This window comes from Aulostomus chinensis, chromosome 11 (genome assembly GCF_037954235.1).
Source record: "Aulostomus chinensis isolate RoL2024-O1b breed Wild chromosome 11, RoL_Achi_v1.0, whole genome shotgun sequence".
Taxonomy (NCBI): Eukaryota; Metazoa; Chordata; class Actinopteri; order Syngnathiformes; family Aulostomidae; genus Aulostomus; species Aulostomus chinensis.
Window position 1 is genome coordinate 1,968,922 of NC_141330.1, and position 25,438 is coordinate 1,994,359.

The 25,438-nt window shown below is 44.5% G+C and overlaps 1 protein-coding gene and 1 long non-coding RNA gene across 9 annotated transcripts in view; one reads left to right on the forward strand and one right to left on the reverse strand.

The window, feature by feature from the left end:
* Positions 1 to 2,923, reverse strand: part of prdm1a (PR domain containing 1a, with ZNF domain) — a 103,824-nt gene extending 100,901 nt beyond the window's left edge. For all 3 annotated transcript variants that reach the window (XM_086217653.1, XM_086217652.1, XM_086217651.1), the window contains exons 1-2: positions 2,607 to 2,923; positions 1,207 to 1,263 (exon numbers count right to left, since the gene is read on the reverse strand). The gene's annotated coding sequence lies outside the window, so the exon portion shown is untranslated. The remainder of the gene's footprint in view (positions 1 to 1,206; positions 1,264 to 2,606) is intronic.
* Positions 2,524 to 25,438, forward strand: part of LOC147252817 (uncharacterized) — a 38,675-nt gene continuing 15,760 nt past the window's right edge. For 2 of the 6 annotated variants that reach the window (XR_015118472.1, XR_015118471.1), the window contains exons 1-2: positions 2,524 to 2,862; positions 5,020 to 5,195. This is a non-coding gene — a long non-coding RNA (uncharacterized LOC147252817). Of the gene's footprint in view, positions 2,863 to 5,019; positions 5,196 to 6,501; positions 9,656 to 20,976; positions 21,208 to 21,548; positions 21,758 to 22,961; positions 23,093 to 24,870; positions 25,185 to 25,438 lie in introns of those variants that run through there. The other 4 variants (XR_015118473.1, XR_015118474.1, XR_015118476.1 and 1 more) reach the window with 4 other exon arrangements.

The window sequence follows — 25,438 nt, forward strand, 5'->3', positions numbered from 1 at the left end:
TCATGCAACCAGAAAGGGAAAACCACATTTAGGTGAGGCTCCACGGGTAAACAAGGTGATAAATAAATAAACTATCACCATGAGACGTGCCTAATAGATTAATTCAATCAAAGCACATATTCTTTGTACTCAATGAAATTTGTTTTGTATAAAAAGTGTACTTAATAACATATATTTTCAGTTTCATACCAACAAGGAGATGAATTACTATTCCAACATGACAATTAAAAAGAACTGGAAAGGTGTGCTTGAATGTTACACCATCATTTAGGGGAAATATGTTTTTGTATTTCTGCTAAATACATATTCCTTTACTAACTACAGTTAACAATGAACATCAGAATCAAAACCTGGGAGTCACCACACTGCATCTTATGATATTATCATGCTGTTGTTTTGCTCGTGTGGGTCTCTTCTCACACCCATGTTGCTGGCTGATCATGAACAATCGTCTGCATGTGGCTCTGTGCGGGTCTCCAGCTGTTATTGTGTATTGCTTATCTTGACGCATGTGTGTGTGTGTGTGTTCGATCAGCTCGGCCTGAGTTATGTCCACCTCTGCTGGGTTGTGTGTCAGCAAGTGTCCTTGGTTGCAGATGAGTTGTTTGAAAATGGGGGATTTCAGCCCAATCCTGATCGTGACTGGCAACCCTTAAATCACTCCACACCTTTTGCGGTCTGAGGTCACGGCAAAACCAGATTACCAAATTAGTTCACGTTCCACTCTCTCCACATGTTGACATTTGATCTGCCGTCATGTGATCATTTTTCTCTTATTCATTCACATATCAAGTCATTTCTGTCACTTAAATTTTGCCTGTTTATTTATTCTATTGCTACTTACTTATGTGTACAAATTCATTCTCTTTTAATGAAAGTACTTTACCCGTCATAAACACTCACGCCAACACTCCTTGTGTCACATACGGTGGAAAAAAAAAATCTTTCGTTTTAATTTGTATCAAATCAAACTTGTACGAATGTGTTCTACTGCTGTTTTGCCATGATTTACTTTCCTGAATTCCACACCAACGTCTCCATCACAGCTGTAGCTAATTATTATGATTATTATTTAATTCACTCAGTATTTTGGTGTCTAACATGAATGACAGGATCTGGATTAACTTGACCTTTAACATAAGGAGACTGTGGCTGTTGAGTATGATTCCTGTACCTATAGCTATCAGATAAACATGCTTGTTTTACCTGTTGTGGTTGTGTCCCGGGCCCGGAGAGGAACAGAGGACTTGACCAAGCAGTTCTCTGGATCAATGAGCAAAAAGAAAAAAGAAATGTAAATGTAAATCCTGACTCCCGACTTACATGTTGCTTGTTTTATAAGCTAATGTTGGCAGTTTACTCATCTAAACATATTTCTTTTCCCTTGAAGTCTTGAAGCTAATTATAAATTACATAATTGCAAGATGAGTAGAAATGAAGTGAAGGATCACAAACACACACACGTCTGACTCAAAACCATTACCATCTTTTCCCCCATTTAATAAAACAGAAAAATTGTCCCAGCAGGAGTCAAAACAGGCAGCAGAATGTGTTCATGTTGAAAACCATGAATAGAATACATGTATTATGATGAAGTAGTTCATGACTTGTACGAAACCTGAGGCCTTTACTTTCTGTTTCACCAAATCGCCAGCGTGTTTTTGCAGATCTGAGTTTCCAGGTGTGTGCAGGGGAAGCCCAGCTGATGCCACTAGCCTCTGGCTCGTGATATCAGCTGCCAGACTGACTGACTCATCATTCGTCTGGTTATTAATCACACACACACACACACACACACACACACACACACACACACATATATACACATATACAGCGATGTACAGCACCCACAACACTGCACCCATGCATGAGGAAATTATTTAGTAATTAAGAGAAGGAAATACACAAGGGCATTCCCATGATTCACCGTCTGCGCTTGGTAGACAGACTGAGGAATGTAAACAGCGTGGTTGCCGGTTGAAATCCCAGGCAGCATGTGAGGGAACACGGTGTGACTGTGTGGCTTTCACCCTGCGTGCACCCGATGTGCAGTAAGCAGTCCCTGTTTACTGTTTACACTTGATTTACCCACATACGCATTGCCCTGCAATGGGACACCACCCTGAAGCACATCGTAGCCAAGTTTCCAACCGAAAGACAACTGAGAAATTGTAGCACTTCATTTACTTCTGTAATTATGTATACTTTCCCATACAGAACCACAATTTATAATTTGTTGAGCTCCTGTAGAGACAGTAACTATGTTTCCATTTAATTATGAGTTGTACTGAATAAGGGAACTGCAATGGGGAAAAGGAGAAAATGTGAATTATGTGCACTTCTGTCAACTGGTTTGGAGCAACTACGTCAGAAGATGGCAATATTGGCACGTTAGGCTGCTGTAGAGGAGTAGAAATTGCTAATAAATATATAATAGTCTGGAACTGCTAAATCCATCCACACTCCAGTGCAGTTGGTGGCGGTAGTGCTGCAGATAAATTGGTTGCCAACCGCCGACAAACACCAAAGAAGAAGAAGCGGAGCTCAAGGAGTTTAAGAAAATTCTCCTATTAGCTAAACAATGGAGAGCAGTATTGTAGAATTACCTTCAGTTGAACAGGTTGCAATTGTTAGTGAGTGAAAACTAGTTCTGGACATGTTGCTGCCATCCAGAAGACAAAGACGCTGGCGGGAAACAGCTTGTCGGTTGTCAATAAATCCCGGATGTTGATGGTGGCGCCATTTCTCTGTCCGGTCCAGAGTGAATATCTCTCTCCCCGGAGTTTCGTAATCTAGCCTGGAACACCCCTGGCGTGTTGGACGCTTTCACTAATAACTTCATCGTAATTTCGAACGTCTCCGGTGAGTTTTCATCCATTCCACCGGTTTTACTTCGCCGGCCGTTGTTGCCGCCGTTTTTTTTATCGCGTGACGCTTTCGACCAATCAGAGCTGTCACAGGAACGAGCTTTGAGTGAAAGTAGTCCTGGGTAATGTAGTCGGTTGTTAATTCATACGTTTCGACGAGCAGAATCCCTTTAATTAACCCATATTGTTGCCAGAGCAGTTTTATACTGTATATATATATTCACTTACAAATACAACATTTGTCACAATATAAATGCCGGTGGTGTGACTATAAAGTTGTGATGGTTCAAAACTGTTCATTGTCAGGAAGTATTAGAGTTTAAATGTGTTTCCGCAGGTAAATTTGTGATTCTTTTTTATCACTTTGGAAATTAAAAAAAAAAAAAAACTTCCAAGGTGAACAGTCATAATAATCCACTTATCGACATGTTTTAGGGATCAAATTTTGATAAATGAATCTGTGCCTTCCTTACCTCCATTTTTTAAGGCATAGTGCAGTTATTTTGGCATTTGATTCTCAATGAGTCTATCAGCAGGAAGCAACCATGTGGTACTCAGAAGTAAAGAAGTGATAGTTACTGGATTATTGTAGTAAGAGTGTCTGACTATTAGGAAAACAACTGTCATAACAGTAGCTGGCATGGGGGGGGGGGGTTGTTGTGTCCAAGTTCCTGTGTGTGTATGCTGATATGCTGAGACACCTGTGTGTGTGTGTGTGTGTGTGTGTGTGTGTGTGTGTGTCTGCTCGTTCATTCATTCCCATCCCTCATGCTGCAGGTGCTTCATTCAGTTCAGCCCTTCATTCATGAATAACACGCCGTGGGGGGAAAAACAAAAGGAAGGATGTTGCACTTCAGCACAGAGAAGAATGGACTCATTGTGTTGCCATCACATCCACGTCCACCGTTTCTCACACTTTTCATTTTAAAGTGGACTTCAGGCTCAAGTTCACAATGTTGGGAAATGATTGCGCACCTCATTTTCCCAGGTCACATTAATCCTGACCCACATTTTTCCTGCAGTCAGCGTCTTTAATTTATTAACCTTTCACTAGCCGTGCTTCCATGAAGAGGTCCTCGTGCTTGTTATGGAAACATCTCAATCTGCAAAACCTACTTCAAAATTTGTAGATGTTTTTTTGGCCACTTGAGGTGCCTATTACAAAATAGAATGTGCCAAACGGGAGATGGAAATGCTTAATTTGAAGAAGCAGTGACTCCTCAACTCATGTGACTGGCCAACTGCTGCCATATTTGGACAGTTTACCAGCCATGATTTTATTGGTAGAAAATCATTAAAATGTGGCAGATGAATGACTCAATCAAGGATTTCAAAACAGCTCATCAACAGCTTCCAGCGCAGATATGACTGACTCACACACACACACACACACACACACTCAGACTCAATGCTTGTGAATGGGTTGTCGATTGTACTGCATGGCCTGAAACACTGTGTTGTCCCATCCATCGTCATCTTCTGCTTATTCCTACATTAAGGGTTGCGGGGGGCTGGAGCCTATCCCAGCGTCAACGGGTGAGAGGCGGGGTTCACCCTGGACAGGTCGCCAGTCCATGGCAGGGCCAACACACAGAGACGAACAACCATTCACACTCACATTCACACCTACGGTCAATTTAGAGAATCAATCAGCCTCGTCCCCAAATTGATGTCTTTGGACTGTGGAGGAAGCTGGAGTACCAGAGAGAACCCAGCAGGAACAGGGAGAACATGGAGACTCCACAAAGAAAGATCCCGTGCCCGAGCCGGGACTCGAACCCGGAACCTTCTTGCTGTGAGGTCACAGTGCTGACCACTGCACCACCGTGCAGCCTCACTGTGTTGTCATGTGATGTAAAACAAACAGGGAAAATGCGCCGTGTGGCGAGCGTGGTCAGCATGGCTGCTCCAACTGATTACAGGATTATTGACTGCAGCATGCGTCTCTGTGCTCACGTTACACATGGCGTGTTTTATATAACCGCAGCACTCCTTCACACCCAGGTCGACTTGAAAAAGCCAGAATGTAACTTCAGCGACTAACGCAGATTTAAGTAGCTTGTCAATCATGAAGCCACGTTGACTCACTTGGAGGCTGAGTTACCTCACATCACCTGAAACTATTTATATTTTTTTTTTCTTAATTCCTCAGAAATGACTCATCCCAGTTTGATCCCAGTTGGCTGAGGTTAATCCCCACGGTCTACCTTTCTCCACACCCAGAAACCCACCAACCGCTGTTGAACTCCAGCAGCCTGAGTCACCTCGTCTTGTTCTGCTGCAGCGCCTGGTTCCAAACCTCAGCCTGCCGCACCTTAAACTATCAAGGTAACGGTAGCCGTGACGATTACCCTGTGACCAAGCAGTGGTTTGGTGAGGGATTACAGTGTTTCTTCTGCATTCATCCACATTTCTTTGTGATTTATGTCCATAAATAGCTTCAGCTTGCTGACAAGCAGGCTGACTTGTGTGTGGTCAGACTTCCTGCGCAGCCAAGTAGAGATTTGTCAGTGCTCGGTTGTTAGCAGTGGTGTGATTTCTCTGTAAGTGGCTGATGAGCTATCTCATACACAACGGGCACTCACCGAAGCATATTCACAGGCTATAAAAAGCAGCACATATCACGTGTCACCCTCCCCTGTTGTCTGTAGAGGTTTTATTTGTTTCTCAAATCACACGGCGCAGCGCAGCACACAGGTACCTGCTGACAACTTTACTTATTTTACCTAAGAACAAGGAAACGCGGGATGGACTTCGATCATGTGCACTCTGACTTTGGCGTTGCACTCAGTGAGCATGTTCTACAATTCTACAATTTCATTTAGCAGACGCTTTTGTCCAAAGCGACATGTTTGGGACCTTGAGACCCAGATTCAAGAGGAGGACAAACAATGCTATGTGTTCATCGCATTGCCGTGTGTTGGCTTCTTTACTCTGGAGTTTGGATTATACTGTACCAGACAATAAGCTGCGGTGAACAAGAGCTTATGAGACTCATGACGCTCACTACAGCACTCAATTGGGAGAAAAAAACACTTGTAATTTGGGGGAATTTTTAATCAGGAAAGATACAGAATAACTTGATTGTATGCAGTGTGGTGCTACAGACTTCACACATCTATGCTTACCTTCTGATCCCGCCATTGATCCGTGAGTAAAAAAGCCTCGTCAAGTTCTGCACAGCCACATTGTTGTAAACTAAAGGCTGTACACCTTCAGCAGGCGATTGAGCTGAAAACGACGCTGCTCCACAGCAGAGGAGTGAATTCATTGGAAATACTTACAATTAGAAATCCCCTAAAGTTTTATAAAAGTTTTTTTTCCCAAACTAAGTGGTGTAGTGTAACCAGCAGGACAGCGTATCAATTCAAAGAACTTCATTTGTCCGTTAGGAGCTTCATTCGTGCAGAGCGTCAGTGTGCGCACAGCTCACACACCCTCAGCCCAACACAACATTTTGCTTGGTGGGTTGTGATGGATGTGACAACCCAGCTAATGTATTGGAAGTAATCACGGACTCAGTGAAACGTTTGTAAAATGTTGTCTGGCCTGCCAGAGTGTAGAGGAAGCGCAGAGGTGTGAGGTGATTCTGGTGGCCTTTCGCTGTATTTCTTGTTGGTGTGTCACTTTGTAGACGGTCCCTGTGTTCTGGACCTGCGGCTGGCAGCAGGGAGGGCCAGAGGACATCCGGGAAGTACGACTCTATGAAAATCTTTACAAATTCAACGAACTGTGGGAAACAAGCTAAATGAGTACAGCACTGTCGTTAGCCCGCGGATATCTGTCCTCTCAAGCAACGGTTTTTGACTCACTGACTTTTGACTGATTTGCAACAAAACTTTAAGATAATCACAAATTGATTTGACTCGCAATTTAACTCACAAAACGGTTTCTTTTTACTGCTTAATAAAGACACAAAATAACCCCCATGGTCATACAAAGAAGGGGTCAAGGGTGGAAAAATGTCTCCCTCAAGACACCTTTTTGTTAGAACCTGAAAGGCAAAATACATTTGATACTACTACTACTACTACTACTACTACTACTATGCTACTACAGCAACAACAACAACAACACTTTAACTTGACATAAATCAGACAAGACACCCAAGAAAATGTGGGGAGGGATGATACCATAGGAATCCCCCAAGCAGCTGATGTGTGGTCATAACAAAACGGTTGGCATGCCATCCTCCTTCCACCACAGCTTTGACTCAGTGTGTGTGTGTGTGTCTGTCTGTCTGTCTTTTGATGGTTGTTGGACTCCAGTTTGAGTTTCAGAGGAAGAGTGAGCAGGTTTTTAGAAAGTGTTGACATTTAAAGGGCTTGTTTAAGGATGAGTTTAGAAGCATTTGAAGAGTTTTCCTGTTAGTCCGCATGGAGAAGCACAGACGTGTTTCAGAGCCTTCTTGAATGTAAGTTCTGACAACATCACACCGACATACACAAATACAAACCCACAGAGACGTCGTGAGCATACCTTTATCACTCTCACGCATCCACAACCCTCCTCCATCATGCAACAGAGCGAGAGCCCAGAGACAATGTGTGTGTCTAATAAACAGGCCTATAAATAACATGAGAGGAGGAGACGTACAGTGTGTCTGTTGTGGTTTCATGTTTTGGCGCTGGAAGATCCTGCAGACACACAAACATCCCCAGCAGTAATTACAGTCTCCATGGACGTTGACGACTGACGAGCCCCCTCACCCCTCAGCCAGTCGCAGGCTAAGAAGGGGACAAAGACGCCAGCCGTGACTGGGGGCCTTCACCCGAGACCAGGTGGAAGTCCATCTAAACGTCCATTCTTGCTGCTGAGACGTAATTGTAACAATGGCTTTATTCATAGAGCATTTTTCAAAACGTCAGCGTTATAAAATGCTTTATGGTAAAGAGATAAATAAAACTCAAATGTAATCTAAGCATTTGTAAGTGGATTGGCATGTTGATTTTTCTCAAAACACTGGCGCTGGTCACCTCATTCGGAGCTCTTGTGGTTTATTTTGAAATCTGACCATCCCTTCCCCACTGCCCACACTAGTGTACATACTGGTTACCACGGCAACTAGATCAGGAGACTCAGCCCTTCTGTTGTTGTTGTTGTACTTGTTTTCTGTTAGTTATCGGCTGTCTTGTCAAGAATGAGCCTAGATCCCGTGCGGGGATCTTGCCTTCAAAATAAAAGCAGCAGTGCTCTCTTTTTTTGCACTGAGCCAGAGCTGCTATGACCCGGCTGCTCAGGGCGTCGACGCATCGTTGCGTTGTGAGTGGAACCTGAGTGAGTCATGCAGAGGAGAGAGAGAGTTAGAACCACCTCTGTGTTTATACTGGTACACCTGCTTCTCTTCTTGTCCATTTTCTGCTTCTCTTATTTTTTCCTCCTTCTTGCCATCTGTTTCTTCTCTATCCCCTCTAATCTGACATGTTCTCCTCTAGAACCACCACCACGTGTGGCGTCACCTGAACTTTCTCATCACCTGGCGTTCGGTGCCTCACCTCCTCCTGCTGGTGCTGCCTCGTCACCTTCAGGCTGTTTGAACAGGGTCGTGAACCGGTTTAGAAATCTTCTGGCGCACTCTTCCCTTCCACCACTTCTCTCTTTCCTCCCGTGTCCACCTCTTCTCTCCCTTCTTCTTTTTCTTTTCTTCCTTCTCCCTTTATTTTGCCTCCTTTTTTCTTTCACTTTTCTTCCTCCCTTTTCTGCCTCATTTCTTCTCTTGCCTTTGATTTCGGCCAATTTTCTATCTCCTTTAATTCTTTCTCCCTTGCCTTCTGCCTCTTTTCTTCCACCTCTTTCTTCTTCATGTCTTCTGTCTTTTTCTGCCTCGTCTCTTCTTTCTTGTGCGCCCTCAGTTATTTTTTTCATTTTTTTCTCTACTTATCTCCTCCACTTCTCTATCTCCTTATTCTGCCCATCTTCTTTCTCTCCAGCCCTCTGCCCCCCCCCTTCTTGGCTTCTCTCATTCCTCTTTATTTTTGCCTCTTCCTCTTTCTCTTTTACCTCCTGGTTCTTTTCTTCCTCCTTCATTTCCTGAAAAGAGTGATTCTAATCCAGTTTCTTGTCAAAAGTAAAACCGCCAAGCAAACAACTTATTGAACTCTGCTCAGTAAATGTTTTGTATTTACCTGAAGTATTATTTATAAGGAAGAGTATTTGTTGGGTTTGGGACTTGATCTGGCCCTCCTGTTGGATCCACTTCTCTCTCAGCGTGTTTAATTCTTCCCTCCTTCTCTCTTTAATTTTCACTCCTGCCACAGGCTTGAGGCCAGCATTTCACCAGACAGATCTAAGTGTTTCTGGAACGTGTCCGTCTGTCTCTGCCAGTGGAGCTCCTTCCTCACAGCTCCACCTCATTTAGCAGTTTCTCCTTTTCTGGCTGCCAGCTGAGCTCCTGCTTCCTTGTCAGCTCCTGTCTTGCGCCGATTCATCCGATTCTAAATAAATAGTTGGATGTAAAGAGAAGAGCAGGTCTGTAGCACCTCATCATGGAAGAACAGCTCATAATTTAAAACTCCCATGACCTCATCAAGTAGTAACATGTTACATTATTAACCTGATGCAGCTGCTCACAAAGTACCAGAGGTAAACTGTCCTCCTCTCACACTGGTCCTCCGTCACACACTGTTCTACCCTCTCACACTGTTCTACCCTCTCACACTGTTCTACCCTCTCACACTGTTCTACCCTCTCACACTGGTCCTCCGTCACACACTGTTCTACCCTCTCACACTGTTCTACCCTCTCACACTGTTCTACCCTCTCACACTGTTCTACCCTCTCACACTGGTCCTCCCTCTCACACTGGTCCTCCCTCTCACACTGTTCTAACCTCTCACACTGGTCCTCCCTCTCACACTGTTCTACCCTCTCACACTGGTCCTCCCTCTCACACTGTTCTACCCTCTCACACTGGTCCTCCCTCTCACACTGGTCCTCCCTCTCACACTGTTCTACCCTCTCACACTGGTCCTCCCTCTCACAGTGGTCCGCCTTCACACACTGTTCTACCCTCTCACACTGGTCCTCCCTCTCACACTGGTCCTCCGTCACACACTGGTCCTCCCTCTCACACTGTTCTACCCTCTCACACTGGTCCTCCCTCTCACACTGGTCCTCCGTCACACACTGGTCCTCCCTCTCACACTGTTCTACCCTCTCACACTGGTCCTCCCTCTCAGACTGTTCTACCCTCTCACACTGGTCCTCCCTCTCACACTGGTCCTCCCTCTCACACTGGTCCTCCCTCTCAGACTGTTCTACCCTCTCACACTGGTCCTCCCTCTCACACTGGTCCTCCGTCACACACTGGTCCTCCCTCTCACACTGTTCTACCCTCTCACACTGGTCCTCCCTCTCACACTGGTCCTCCCTCTCACACTGGTCCTCCGTCACACACTGGTCCTCCCTCTCACACTGTTCTACCCTCTCACACTGGTCCTCCCTCTCAGACTGTTCTACCCTCTCACACTGGTCCTCCCTCTCAGACTGGTCCTCCGTCACACACTGGTCCTCCCTCTCAGACTGTTCTACCCTCTCACACTGGTCCTCCCTCTCACACTGGTCCTCCGTCACACACTGGTCCCCCCTCTCACACTGTTCTACCCTCTCACACTGGTCCTCCCTCTCACAGTGGTCCGCCTTCACACATTCGTCCTCCCTCTCACACTGGTCCTCCGTCACACACTGGTCCTCCCTCTCACACTGGTCCGCCTTCACACATTCGTCCTCCCTCTCACACTGGTCCTCCGTCACACACTGGTCCTCCCTCTCACACTGGTCCGCCTTCACACACTGGTCCTCCCTCTCACACTGGTCCACCACTGCGTGCTTGTCAGTGGGACCAGTGGGCTCTTTTTTGTGCCACAGTACTGAATGCTGTCAAAGATGTATGTTATTATTCTTTTAATATAATAAGTTAGAATTCCAAAAATAAGCTCTGGGTAATTTTTCTTTTTAGATCTCCACTTTAGTTTTGTAGAGTGAAGAACAATGAAGCTCGGAGCACTGACTCGTCCTTTTGGACAGCTGTAAATGATCGAGCCTTCACTACATGTTTGTGTATAAACTTTCTTGCCATTTGTTGTTGAGTTGTTTTAAATTTGTTCTGACTGAATGTGCTAAATGTTCTTACATCATATTTGTGTGGGCTTAAATTGCAGTCATATGTTAAATAAAGTTCCATAATTCAAACTAAGCATTCACAGTAAATACATAAACTACTGGCTACTAGTTTTGCTGCACAAATGTGTGTGTGTGTGTGTGTGTGTGTGTGTGTGTGTCAGTGCTCTGAAAATAACTCTGGAAAAGGAAGTATAAATCCAGTGTAGACCAGGAGGAAGAAAAGTGTGTGAGAGCAACAAACAAATCAGGAAATCCTACCCCCCTCCTCCCCATCTCATACACACACATACATACACACACACGTATGTATGTGTGTGTATGTATGTGTATATAAATATATGTATATTATATGTGATTATGTGGACGGAGGAGACTCTCTCTCCGATCCTCACCTGCTGCGGTCACTCCCGCTGTGACAGGACGCCTCTGTGAGGTGGCGTCTGTCCACCAAACACCAGAAGAACTTCATTCAGGGAGCTTCAACTTTCTCTCCTGGAAGTCGACCTGCAGACTGAGTTGAGTCAGTCTTACCCGTTTTATAGAAGTCAACATTTATGCATGTTGTCATCACACACAACTGCATATCTGTATCAGAGTTGCTAGTTTTACGTACACAACCATGTTAAATGTGCATTGGTGTGTGTGCGACATTTATATGCCACATGGTTGGTTTCACATGCAACTCTTTATGCGTCTTTATTACATTGTTATGTCAGAGGACACACACACACACACACTGCCTTCCTCAGGGAAAAAACGAATCCTACTTCCTCGTGTGTGCGTGTGTGTGTGTGTGTGTGGCAGGCAGGTTCTCAGGCCAACCGGTACTTCCTCCTCTTCTTCTTTTGTCGTTTGTTCCTCCTCCAGCTGGTCCACAGACAGGAAACAGATGCTCCCTCTCCAACTCTCTTCCCTCTCTCGCCCTTTTCTCTTCCCCATCTCCTTTGAAATCTCTTCCTCCTTTTCTCTCCCTCTGTTCTTTCCCTTTTCCCTCTTTATTTCTTTGCCCTCTCTTCTTCATCTCATCCCTCGTCCTTTCACCATCTCTTTCTTCCTCCCCGTCTATCAATCTTTCTCCTTCGGTCTAATAAATACATAAAATACGTAGGACAACAGCTTTTCTGTGATATTGCCAGCTTACTACTGCAAAATAACATTTTAATTAAGAAAGTAATGAAAGCTCCCAGTAATAAAAAGTAAAACATGTCACGTATATTTTTGCATTTGTCTCTTAAAATATATATTTTTGAAATGAGTAACTTTTTTTTTTAACTACATAACAAAAGGAAGAGAATCTGGGGTTATTCATTATTTTTTATCTTTATCATCTTTATTAGTCCAAAAGTCCCAGATGTGAATAATTCCAATGCAATTTTTAAAAAATAAACGCATTGCAGCCCTCTGACAATACATGCTGCTCGGCAACATCAGCATACACTTCCAAGACTGGGTGTAGTTAAGACCGGCAATACAATAAAAACAACAATAAAACATTTGCTTTATTTAAAAAATATAAATAAGCAGCTGCTGTGACAGAAAAGTAAGTGTTAACTCCTAAATATTTAGAGTTGGAAGTCTTGTGAAGAGGGTTTTAACTGTTCCCTTCACGCCTTTTATACCATACATTATATTAATAAATATAACCGACTTAGGATTTAAGTGCACTCATGCTTCACAAATTATTATAAACTATAAAAATCACAACAAACTATTATGTTTAATTTGAGAGAAAGAGAGTTGGAGAAAATAAACGAATGGATTTCATGAGTTTCTCAGTCACCTCTGCTCGGTATGCAGGAGAGAGAGCATTGTTTTTAACAGTGTGTCGCCACCTAGTGTTCATTCTTGTTCTCAGTTTTAATTTGCCTGGCAGACCTTCACAGCAGTGACAGGAAGGCACAGTACATTATTACAGTCTTTATCGATTGCTTGAACACGTTTGTCTGTTGTGACATCAGGTTTTCTAAACTGTACACACACACACACACACACACACACACACACACACAGAATGACACACACACATCAATATGCTGCCACACTCCTGAGACGTTCCACACGGGAAGCAGGCAAATGCTTCCCTCAAACAACACAACTTGTTGTTAAATGGTTTTGTTACTGCCGTCAACGAAACACGGCTACGAGTAGAGAAGCATGCAGGCCGTAAAAGAGATCAATAAAAGGAGCTACAGATATTTGTCATCTGTTTATCAGTCCTCCTGCGGTCGTCCTGTCTCCTCCAGCAGAGCTGCTGCAGGGCTCACATATTTATTGCATGTTGGACGTGTGCAGGGGAAATGTAATATCTCAGATTGAAGTCGCTCCGTATTGACAGAAGCAGGTCGTGTTGACCTTCTTTTATTTGGTTTGTTCTTTTCGTGTCGTGACTGCAGGAAGCAGCCGAACTAATGAAACTTTAGACGGACGTATTAAACTCAGAGTGTGTAAGTGAATAACAGAGAGAGAGAAACGGAAAGTTCCACAAGTTTTTGTTGGAGCGGAAAAGTGCAGGAGGATATACAGATTTGTAGCTTGTAGTCATTAATGCAATTTTCTTTCCATTGAAAAGTGACCAGTGTGATGGAAGAGATACAAAACCAGGTTTGCTTTGGAAGCCTCAGCGCGCCGAGTTTTACTGGACACAGCTGTTAGCTGGTGGTCATCATAAGTCCAGCCGTACCTGATGTCAGTGTGTAACCACAGAACAGTGTCATGTGGCCCTCGTGCATCCGTGACATCGACGTGTGCGGTTGGGGATGAATGTGACCTTTTTTATAGAAATTGTAAATAGTATCATCAGCATTCGTTGGTGAATGCAAGTATTTATCTGGCACACTTGGAATAAAACTTGATGGTGAAAAACGCTGCGGATTCAGTAAACAAAGCTTTGAAGCCTACGAGCAGCGCCAGAGTCCCAATGATGCAGTGTTCCAGTCTGTCTCCCTCATGGACCGAGGCCCGGGTCCTCTGTTTGTTTACAGCGGGATGCGGCCTGGAGTGACCATGAAATGCAGCCTTGCCTCAAGTGTGGGGGAAGTTTTTTGCTTTCATGATCGCATGTATCCCTTCCCGTAAAACCAGTCCACTGGAAATACTACAAATCACCTCAATCTGAATGAATCAGAGTTTCCAAGGGACCTGCTCTAATGACTCTCTTCTCCAAACTCCCTGGCTCAGCGTCCCCTGGGACGCGGCAACTGGTCTGTACTGGGTCTGGCCAAAACTGCTGATTCAGCCTTTGTAGAGGACGTACAGTGCGTCCATCTGTATTTTGGGGTGCAGCGTTTGGGTGCGATGATTCAGACTATAATTGGTAGAAGAGAAGTGATGCAAAAATGTCCTGCCGTGTTTGCTCTGGAGGGCATGAAGCCTGAACCAGGGAGAGAAGACGGTGGACCTGCCGGTTTGAGATGTGGTGACTCAGTGGATGTGTTTTTCTGCTCAGTGTTTTTGTCTGAAAACGAGAGTTGCTTTTTTTTCTAGAAGCTAACCCTCATTTAAGTGTTGATTAAAGAATGCATGGATGAACTTGCAAGAGAAGCCATCCGTCCGTTTTCTACCACTGATCCTGTTGAGGGTGGCGGGGGCTGGGGCCTATCCCAGCTCTTGCAGGAGAACTGTTTATTTGTAATTTCTAAAATGTAAATCGATGTTTGATCGTGCTGATATGTTTGATTTCCTCATAACAAAAGAACAAAGAGTTCTGGGCCAATTTTAGTGACTGTTCAAAAACACCAGAGACTTTTTTGGGGAGGGCTGGGAAGGGCTGAGCCCGGTCTTGGAGTTGGATGCAGATGTTGCCTCATAGCGTGTGAGTCAAAGGGCTTGGAAATGTTCACATCTGGGACTTTTGGACTAATAAAGAATTATCCTATCATGTGATAGCCTGTACGTCCTGATGCTGACTTACGACTGTTTACATGCATTCCACATTTCTTCCAACCAGAGGCGTTTAAAGCCCTGACCTGTGGTGATTCTATCTTGTTAAAGCCTGTATGTAGACGTGAGCTGTGGCTCGTGAGCGCTTGGTCATGGCGACTGATGATCCACCGTGTTAAAACCCATCGGGTCCCAAAATGGGCCCCTTGGAAGCACTTGGACTTATCCTGTTCTAGGATATCTTGGTGAAATCTGAACCAGGAATAAAAACCTTTAATCTGTGGGTTCAAACCTTCACCACTCAACGCAGCAGCACTGACACCGACTCCAACCGTTTGGACAGTAAACTTTAAGAGGCGTTTTGCCCAACTTTCACCCAACAGAAAGTTTAACCTTTCACATGAGACCAAAATGTCATTTTAAAGTGATTGTGTTAGTAAAGATTTTTTTTAAAAAATCTCGAAGGCTCTGCCCCGGTGTCGGGGTTACCTGCTGGTCATTTCAGGGGCCAATCCCAGATCCCATACATCACGTCTTTATTAGACGGAAGCCATTAGGTTTCGGAGGTGACCCAGCCATGACCCCGCCGAAACGGCATAAAAAAATCACAGTGTGGAGGTCAGAGAGTGGCGGTGGGGCTTCAGCCAATCACTGATTACCTAGACACCCGGCTGGCCCTTTGGGACGCTTCCAAGGTTTTGTGTGTGTGTTTGTGTGCGTGTGTGTGTGTGCATGCGTGTGTGTGTGTGTGTGTGCATGCGTGTGTGTGTGTGTGCATGCGTGTGTGTGTGTGTGTGTGCGTGTGTGCGTGCGTGCGTGCGCTTGCTTGTATTCATCTTATGTTGCTCCAGTGTAGCACATGAACAATGCTACATGTTCAGTTGAACTTTTATCCTTTCACTTTCACTTTTTCTACTTTAACCAAACTTTTAAGTGGCTTTACAAATCTGAGAGCCGCTGAATCAAGAGTGTTATTTTCCTTCATGTGTGGGTGAGACGGCGCCTCTTCGATGACGCATGCATCTGACATGCTAAGAAACTCTTCAGCTCTGACTTACACAGCTGACTTCACCCAAAACGTGTATTTGACCTTTCAGGTACTCACTGATAGGTGCACAAACACATTCCTCCCTCCTGTATTCACTCTTTTTACCTCCAGAATGAAGGAAGAGCCAGCCACAGATCTTTAGCTTGAGGCTAATGGAGACTGGCTAGCATCTACATTGTTTCACCGAAGCACGAGTTTGTGTTTGGCTCAAATCAAAATGCTTGTGGATCATTGAGCAAACGTCAGGATTCCATGAATTATACTGGATTTTTCACGTTTTGAGAGAAGTTAATGATGACTAAATATATAACTGATGGATCTATATAACAAATATAAAATATTTATATAAATATCAAAGACTAACTCTCACTGACATAATCAATCCCACCCAAACAAACTTTAAAATCACTCTCTTGTGAGACTATGAAACTTCATAATTTCTAAATAAAATTAAGTTTATTGCGATGTCAAGAGCTTCATCACTAGTTATGTGATGATGATGATGATGATGTTTCATCCGGGGGTGGGGCCTTCCTTTATTGGCAGGAGGCATAATGTGGCGCCGGGTGTCCCCCTTACCCTCACTCTCCCCTTTTCACCTCTCCTCTTAACTTCCTCTGCCCGGATCCCCTTTCTGAGGGTCAAAGGTCATTCATTAGGATGCCCTCTTGTCCCTGATAATACACACATACAAGGAGTGTGTGTGTGTGTGTGTGTGTGTGTGTGTGGTGTGTGAGGGTTATAACGGACTCACTCGGCTAGAGGTTGAGAGGGCTGACAGCCACCATCAGTCTTTAAAGAACGTCTCAAAACCAACACACACACACACACAACCCTCGGGGTTTTGTTGTCCTCACGATGCCCTAAAGAGAGTTGCACTCAGCGGTCACCCCGATGACTGAGAGTGTGACGCTCCGTCGGTTCGCTGCTGCCTTGAACGAAACAATCTTAGATTCCGTTAGCAAGCAGGCTGATGAACTTAATTACTGACCCGTCACCGTATGGAACCCTTAGGAAGGTGTTCAACGTTGATTCTGCACCACGCAGAGGGCAATGGCAGTGGATGGGCCACACTGAGTGGTACCTGGAAGGAATGCAGAGACATGCTGGGTGGTTGTGTTTGTCCTTAGCCAACCTTTACTGGGTAAACAATGATTAAAATGTCCTTTTTCAGAGGGAAACTCCTCTCCCCCTTCGATAAACAAACCCTGACCATGGCCAGAAGCGCTGGCACTCCCCTTGTTCACAATTTCCCCTATGAATTAAAGCAAATTTTAAAAATTACAGTCGATATTTTAAGTCGTCCACAGCATAAATGTATTTACTCAGACGACCATTTGCCAACAATTCATTTTTACAATATTTATTAGCAACAATTTGGAGTCACCAAGTCATGCAACAGGAAAAAGAGCTTACAAACTGTGAAAAAAATGAAAACAAGCAACTGTGGATGAGCAATAGTCAGTTGAACGACTCATTTGAGTGTCACGCGTTCATCAGCACCTGTGTGAGCACGCCACTGGATAAAGACGACATGGATTATACCCTTAGCTGCCAGTTGCTATCTGAAGCGCCAAGCTAAATTTACGTGGCTGGCTCTTCCTAACTCCTGGAGTCACAAAGACTACAGCGGCGAAAAAATGTCTTCACGAGCTCAAGACACCTACTTGTGAGTACACGAAAGTCAAAATGTACCTGTCAAACTTAGAATGATGTCCTTTCATATTAGCTTTTCAACAGACACGGGAACATTAATCACGCCGTCTCAGCGGGACAGCCTGTACAGTTGCATGTCTGTAGCGCAATCCTGACTGATGTTGCACATCCGGCACTTCAAGTACAGCTTCTCTCTCTGTGACTGTGTCTTCTTTCTCTGCGGTTGCGCTGCATGAATTGTCTGGGCTCGGCTTGACAGTTTGATGACCCATTAGTCGGCATAATTTATCTGTGTGTTCCCTCTGCCTGCCGACTCTCTGTCTGCAGCAGCGCGGCGTGCCTTTGTCCTGACTGGTGCGGGAGGTTTGTCACTTCCACACACATGCAGTCATACGCCGCTGACGTAAACAACCGGCGTTACACTTCTATTTGGTAAGAATGAAAGTTCAAACATATGTTAAGAGATGAGGACTCAAGGCCGATAAAACAGGTCCTGTTTCCAAAGCCGGCATTGTGGCAATGGTGCTTCACTGCGTTGTTGGTCAGGTCCCAGCAGATTAACTGTGTTACAAATAAATGGGAAAATAAACTGATTTGTTTCCTTCTGACTGAGATTTTTTTTTAAAAAGTGTTTCGTGTTATATTTATGATTTCTACCCTGACAGTGAATTCTCTTGATGGTATAAGCAATACTTATACGCAGTATGACTCACTGAAAGCTGCTGTATTCATATTTTTCAGTTTTTCAGGTCCCCATCAAGTGTCACTGGAGCAATATCCTGATCCAGTAGACCAGATTCTTCCCCTCAGCCACTCAAATCAGGTGTCGACAGACTTTGGAGACCTGTCCAGTTTTTCTTTAATCGCCCGTCCTGGTGTGACATGCCGCTTGTTTTTGTTCTGGGGTTAAAAAAAAATGGATCACCTGGATGATTTTTGTAGAACTAGAATTTGCGACACCTGGGGCTGCTCCTTCTTATCAGACGATGCTTAAAGGTAACTGCGTGGCGTGAAAGAGAGTTATCAGTGCATCCTTGTTGTTTGCATAGTTTCTCCAGTGAAAGATGGACCTGGACAAGCAGCGATAGGACTCAGGTCAATGTTTACCCCTCACCTCTCTTATCGAGCTGCGAGTTTGCCCTCCGCCCGAACAGAAATCCCCTCGCCTCTCCTCTCGGTGTTGCTTCTCTCCTGGTTGCAGCGCCTTTATCTTTCTTGAGCAACCGACGAGAATTCTTCCAAAGTGAGAGCTGGGAGAGAGGAAACCGCACTCGCACAGATGACGTTAAACCCACAGCAGTCGGGGCAGCAGCACCTGTGGAAGAATGTGTATTGTGAACTTGAAAAACTAAGCACCTAGGTGTGGACCATTAACCTTTCTCAGAGAGGTTAACACTAATCCCAAATGTAACCCAACATTGACTATGTGGCCTTATCTTTCTTTGTGACCTCAGAGTTCTACCTCCGTCCTGCTCCACCTGTTTCACACCTCTCTTTGCTTTAGAAGCCATTACAGGACACAGGCCGTGTTTGAAAGCTCCAAAAAACACTTTCTGTTCAGGTCTTCAAGCAATGCTTCACCCAAAAAGTGCATTTTGCCTTTAGGGAATTTTTTTCCCTTCTCCATCACTTCTTTATGACTCCAGAATGCAGAAGGAGCCAGCCACGTATATTTAGCTTGAAGCTAATGGAATCTGATGGCTGACAACAGCAAAACTGTCCAATAACATTGAGTTCACGTACCCTCAAGTGCACCACCTGGAATCATGCAGGTCCTCTTTGTTCAGCCACGCGCTCAATAATCCACAAACACTTTGATTTAAGATGACAACAAACTAACTGAGGTTTTTGGATTGTGTGACAGTCAACCGTAGTCCAATAACCTGTCTCTTTAAAGACCTGAAAGCTGGACTACGTCCAACACAACCGGTGAGGACGTCTCCATCAGTTTAGACATAAGAACACACCGATTGTAGATGTCCACTGGTGTGTATTTGATAGTCGTATGTTATGGCTGGATTAACATGCGACTGTTTAAATGAGTTTATTACATTGTGATGTTTAGAGAAGACACACACACACTCACACACACACTGTATGCACGTGCAAACACCTCCCTCCACCCGTCACTGGGGGCACCAGGATATTGAATATCTCCTCTTTGACTCTCACTGAGACTTTCATATGATCCACTGCACATTTCCCGTCTAGCTGGGTCATAAACACGTCGCTGGCCAGTTAACACGTGGCACCACGGGGTCGTATTTGACAGACTCAGTAACAAGCAATAAAAAAGCCAGCCCCATATAGTTCTAGCTTGATGCTAATAGAAACTGACCGCTAACAACAGTAAAACTGTCCAAAACGTGAATTTTAAAACTCTCAAAAGCATCGCCCAGCGCCCAGTCATCCACCAGGACTTTGATTTGAAGCGAAGAAGAAGAAACATGACGTAGGCTCATCATACGGAGCCACCGCGGCGTCACCGGCAGTTCTGCCTCCTTTTGAGCTTGATCTCATATTTCATTCAAATAAGGACTGACGTGTTGTACATCAGCTCTGACACAATATGAGTGAACGTGGATTCACCTGCACTGGTGCTGACATGAGCTAGGCTAGCACCGCTAACATGGTAGCTCTGTGGCCTGAGCTAGTCTCAGCTCAGGTTACACATTCCCATCTATCTATCTATCTGTCTGTCTGTCTATCTGTCTATCTACCTACCTCATCCATCTATCTGTCTGTTTGTCTATCAGTCCATCCACCTATCTTTCTTTCTATCTCATTTCTTCATATTCCTGGCTCAAAAGGGAGCACACACACACACACACACACACACACACACACACACACACACACACACACACACACATTCAATACTGTATGAAACCGTTGGGATCAAACCATAGAGTCGATGTCGCCATCTGCTGGTCATGTGGTGAACTGCATAACTGTCGACGTTACCCAGTGAGCCCGCTGATGACATGTACTTCGTGTTCTTACTTTTCGTGGAGGGTTATTCGAGTATTTCATGAACAAATGAACTTTTGTGTGCTATTCTTTTGTCATCCAATGTTTCCTGACATTTTCTGACTAGACTTTTACCTCCCTCTTCACTTACTTGTTTGTCAAGGGATTTCAGGAGAGAGAAGTTTGAAACGATGTCAGTTGAAAGCGCTGGGCTCTCAGTCGTTGATCATACATGGAAACGTGGATCCCATTTCAATTCAATATCGTGCAATTGATCGTAAAACAGCCTGAGGCACACAAGTGTCATTCAGAGATGTTTTTAATGGATCTCAATCCAGAGTTTTCAGATCAGTAGAAACTATTGAAAGACATTCATGTATTGTAGAATTGTTTCCATTAGAATCTCCTCTCCTTCATCTTCTCCTCCATTTTTAGAGTGGCTTCCCACACCTGGGTATAACTGGTAGGGGTATCGGCTGCATGTATAAGTCTGCAAAGTAGGGTGACGCTCCCATGGTGAGTCGAGTGACCATGGAAACGTATTCCTCAAAGTCCACGTGGCCGTCCAGGTCCATGTCCAGCCCTGACATGACCTCAGCCAGCCTCGCCATGTCCCAGCTGGCCTTCACAAACACAAAGAAACCAAAGCCCACGTAAAGAACAACGGTACGTCCGCCACCGACAGTGTCAGAACTATTTTACAGAAAATATTTCAATAGAATCTGAGGGAATAGTTGGAAGTACCTGTGTTTTATGTAACAGACTTTACAACCTGAGGTTTTTCTCCCTGAGAACATTTTTCAAATGGAAAAGTGAAGAACTGTCAGTTTCTGACGACTTCACTTTCAATCAGAACTTAAAAATGAATCGGCAGTATTTGCAGTGGCGCCCTGTTTCACAAACTCAGGATGAAATAAGACGCACAGCAAAAGGAACCTGAGGGCAAATGTGCTGCACTGATGAAGATGGCGCAGCATTTCACACTCTCGTGTTCATGCATCTTCCAGGAAGTAGTCGCAACCACACATCAGGAAGTAGACGTCTACTCACCTTTGTGAGGCTGTGATGGAATTTCAGAAGAAGGAGAAATGACCCTCAGCTTCACCTCATCATTTAAATAATGTTGCAAGTCCAGATTAAATCTGGCCGCTCCCGCTGATGACATAGAAAGGGGCGGGGCTGCAACTGCAAGCACTCTGGTCATTTCATCTTGATTGACAGGTTAGATATTCCAACATGTGATACACAATTCTTCAAGTTCAGTGACCTTGATTCTCCAAGTCGGTACCTGATATCAGAGCGTGACAGCACTGCAGGACACACCTCTTTTATTGTGCACATCTGTAATTTGAATAAATATTTCTTGCAAACTTTATTACATTTTCATATCATGTGAAAAGTCTGCATTTTCTTTTTATTGTAGCTTCCAGGTGATGTGCCCGAGGGACTCAGAGTTCATTCAGACTAACAGTTCTGGACTGGAAATACAGGACAAGCTTCCCTTCATATTGGATTTGATTGTTTGATATTTTATATTGATATGTTGGTGCAAAATGCCTTGTTTTTTCATGTACTGCAATAAGACAGCCTGTGCTTTTGAAGTAACTTTAAAATGTTGGGATCTAGGGTACAGTACCAGACTGGAGAGCAGGACACACTTAAGACTGGCAAAAAATACGGCCTTTTTGCTGTGGACAGTTGCCACATTCCGGTTGTTTCACTGTTGTAGCGTCATCTCTCGATATTGGACATCTTCCAACATTCGTACATCAGACGGACCAAAAACATGCCAGTTTTTATTTCAAGAAAAAATCTGGGATTTTCATTCAATCCAAACGGTTTGAGAACTGTGGATCGTCGTCAACTTTGGAACCCAGCTCACCCCGTACCTTCCTCTAGTTTTCAAATACAGACTTGTTTTCAACAGCAGATTATTCTAAGACATGCACTTGTGTGTGTGTGTGTGTGTGTGTGTGTCTGTGTGTCTGTGCGTGTGCGCCTGAGTTGAAGGAGGCTCGAGCCGGTGAGATGTCACTCTGAAACTTCTCCAGCAGCCCAGTCTCACTGTGTTCAGAACCATGATTTGGGGGGAATATCAGGTTTGTTGGTCAGCCATATTTGTGACCTGGTGCTGCGTGGGTTAGCAGCAGAAATGGCTGTGATTGGATGAGCAGATGGAGCCGGGGTAGATGAATGTCCTCACTCTCCGCCAGCACCGTTTCCATCCCCTCTGGACGGACACTGGTCTCTCCTCTGTGGTGCTTGCTGACAGCTCGTTAGCTCAGCGCCGCAGGTGGCAGCGGGTGGGAGGTGTTCGCGCTCCGGTTCATCTGGGGTGAAGATGAAAGTCTGGTGAGGAAATGGTGAGGCTGGAGGAACTGGTTCTAAGATGAGATGTTTGGATCTGTTGAAAACCGCAGTGGCAGCACGCTGTCAAGAATGTGGCCCTGCATGAAGTCCTCGCCCTGACAGCCATTTGGTCCCTCAGAGAGATGGAACGACTACAGATTTAAGAGATAGGATCATGAAGGTGTCATCAGCAGAGGGGGAGGTGACCCACTTACACACACACACACACACACACACACACACACACACACACACACACACACACACACACACTACAGCCTTAAAGCCATTTCCTGGCAGTTTGACCCTGAATACTAGAGGGTTTAAATCAGTAAATGCATGCAGAGACAAAATACAAAATTAAACAAATGTAGAAAATTAGAAATGCCGTATGTACATAAATAAAGTAGAAACACATGAATACATGGAAAAATGAAATGTTTTTTGAGTCAAAATGTGCATTTTTTTAAGTATAAGTTAAGCAATGATCTTTTTCTGCATTTATCTAAGCTATTATCATTTGCATCATTCAACCTGATATTAACAATAAATATTTTATGGATATTTCAACTGAAAACTAAGAACTTTCTACTTATTTATTGTCAAAGGCCTCTCCTGGCACCCACCGTTGCTTCCTTGCCTGCTGGTGCCACTTGCATACACTTGATGGCGCTATTGATGCATGTTAATATTTGAGACGTCCTGCATGGTTGACCCTTGACCTCTCACTCAGTGGGCTCTTTTCTCTTTTGTGGATGAACCGCGTCACTGCATTGCCACACTGCTGTTGCAGAATGACGACACCTAAACTGTCACTTTGGAGGAGCGTGAGCTCAAGTGGCTGTCCGACATTTCAACGCTGCACCGCTGCAACTGTTTGCAGGGTAACAGGGAAAATCTCCCAGGAGCTTGAGGCGTTGCAGCCGTTGAGTGTCTGTCTGCTGCCCTCTGCTGGCGGCAGGACGGCCTGGTTAGCATTGCAGATCCTTGGGTCTGGGCTCACAGAGTTCAGTATCATGACACCAGAGCTTGTGTGTCCAAGAGTTTCAGCCTAAATGGCTGGCAGACAAGCTGCTGCTGCATAATTGAAACGGCTTCTCTGCGGCTGTGTAAGGGCCGTATTGAGTTTCTCCAAACTACATTGTGTGTGTTGTTCTTTCGAGGACCGCGTTTGACCCCAAATGGCTCTTCCGCCTGCTTCTGTTAATGAAGGAGGACGTGAGTGACCTCGTCCATCTTGCGGCGTTCGAGCTGTAGTCAGTTTCACATGTTGTTGGAGAGAAATCTAAATGTCCTTGATGTCAGTTTGGCGTAGTAAACCGCCAGGCTTCAGCCGGGACCTTTCACATTTCACTTTCAATGTCTCCACTGGAACTTCTGAGGACCTCAGGGTGGATTCAGGCGAATCAGGAGGGTTCTTGAAGCTCCATCTTTTGAAGTCCTCCCCGTCATGAATTTAAAAAACAACCTGATTCATGTGTGTAACACGGAAGATGTTAGCAGTCCAGCTGAGGAGGGACGGAGGTTCACATTCCAGGAAATTCAATCATGTTGGAAACTTTGGGTGACTTGGACTGGAACTCTGTAGAGTGATTTTGATTGGTGTCAGCACACTCATCACAAGATTTGATAAAATGTCCGAGTCATGTCTATGAATCAAGGTCACAATGATAATCAGAAAAGTCTGGATATCATTGAGTTAACATGTTTTTGTCACTTCTACATTTTACAGAGTGTGCTTTGCATTTTTGTGGCTATTTTATGATTTCCTTGTGTTTTAATGATCTTTGTGAAGAACTTTTGTCTTTGAAAAGTTCTTTATCCATGCAGTTGACTTAGTTTTATTTGGGGCGCAAAATATTCATTAAGATATTGTAGCATTATAGAACATGTTTGAAAAAGTCAACAAAAAAAAAACCATAAGTATTTGGAAAGTGGAAAAATGATAAACACATTTTTAATTTTTTAATTTCCCTGCAGCAACAGTATTGTAAAGAAAGGGAGCCATGGCCGGAAACACGTGCGTGTGGATGAGGACTGGCCCTGGATCAGACTGGAAAAATCAGTTGCGTCATGTGGAGGGTGGACGTGAAGTGAAGCCTCTGGCGTGGAGTCTTGAACTTTATCTGCTGACATCAGAGCTCCACTGAAGTAGAACCATTAGCCTGTTAATCAGGCCGATCTCTGGGCTCATGTTTACGTGCTCTTCAGATGTGAACTGGTTCTGTTGAATCCGGGTTATAAAGCAATTTCCTTCAAATGAAATTGATTTCACAGTGTGTTGGTCCCCATAAAGTGTCCGATGAACGACAGACGCCGTCTAACAGCCTGCAGGTCTTTTATTGTGCCTCGCCCAGCGAAGAGCAGAACAAAATGGGAGATAAACAGCTGGAAGAGCTGATGTCACAAGCAATGATTTTCCTTCTTCGGACTCTGGGTGGTGCTCAAGGGTGCGCTAATCTATCAGAGTCCTTCTGTTGTTCATCCTCGCAAGATCTGAACTCCACTGACACGTCAAACAACGTCACATTTCAAGAAGCTGACGTCA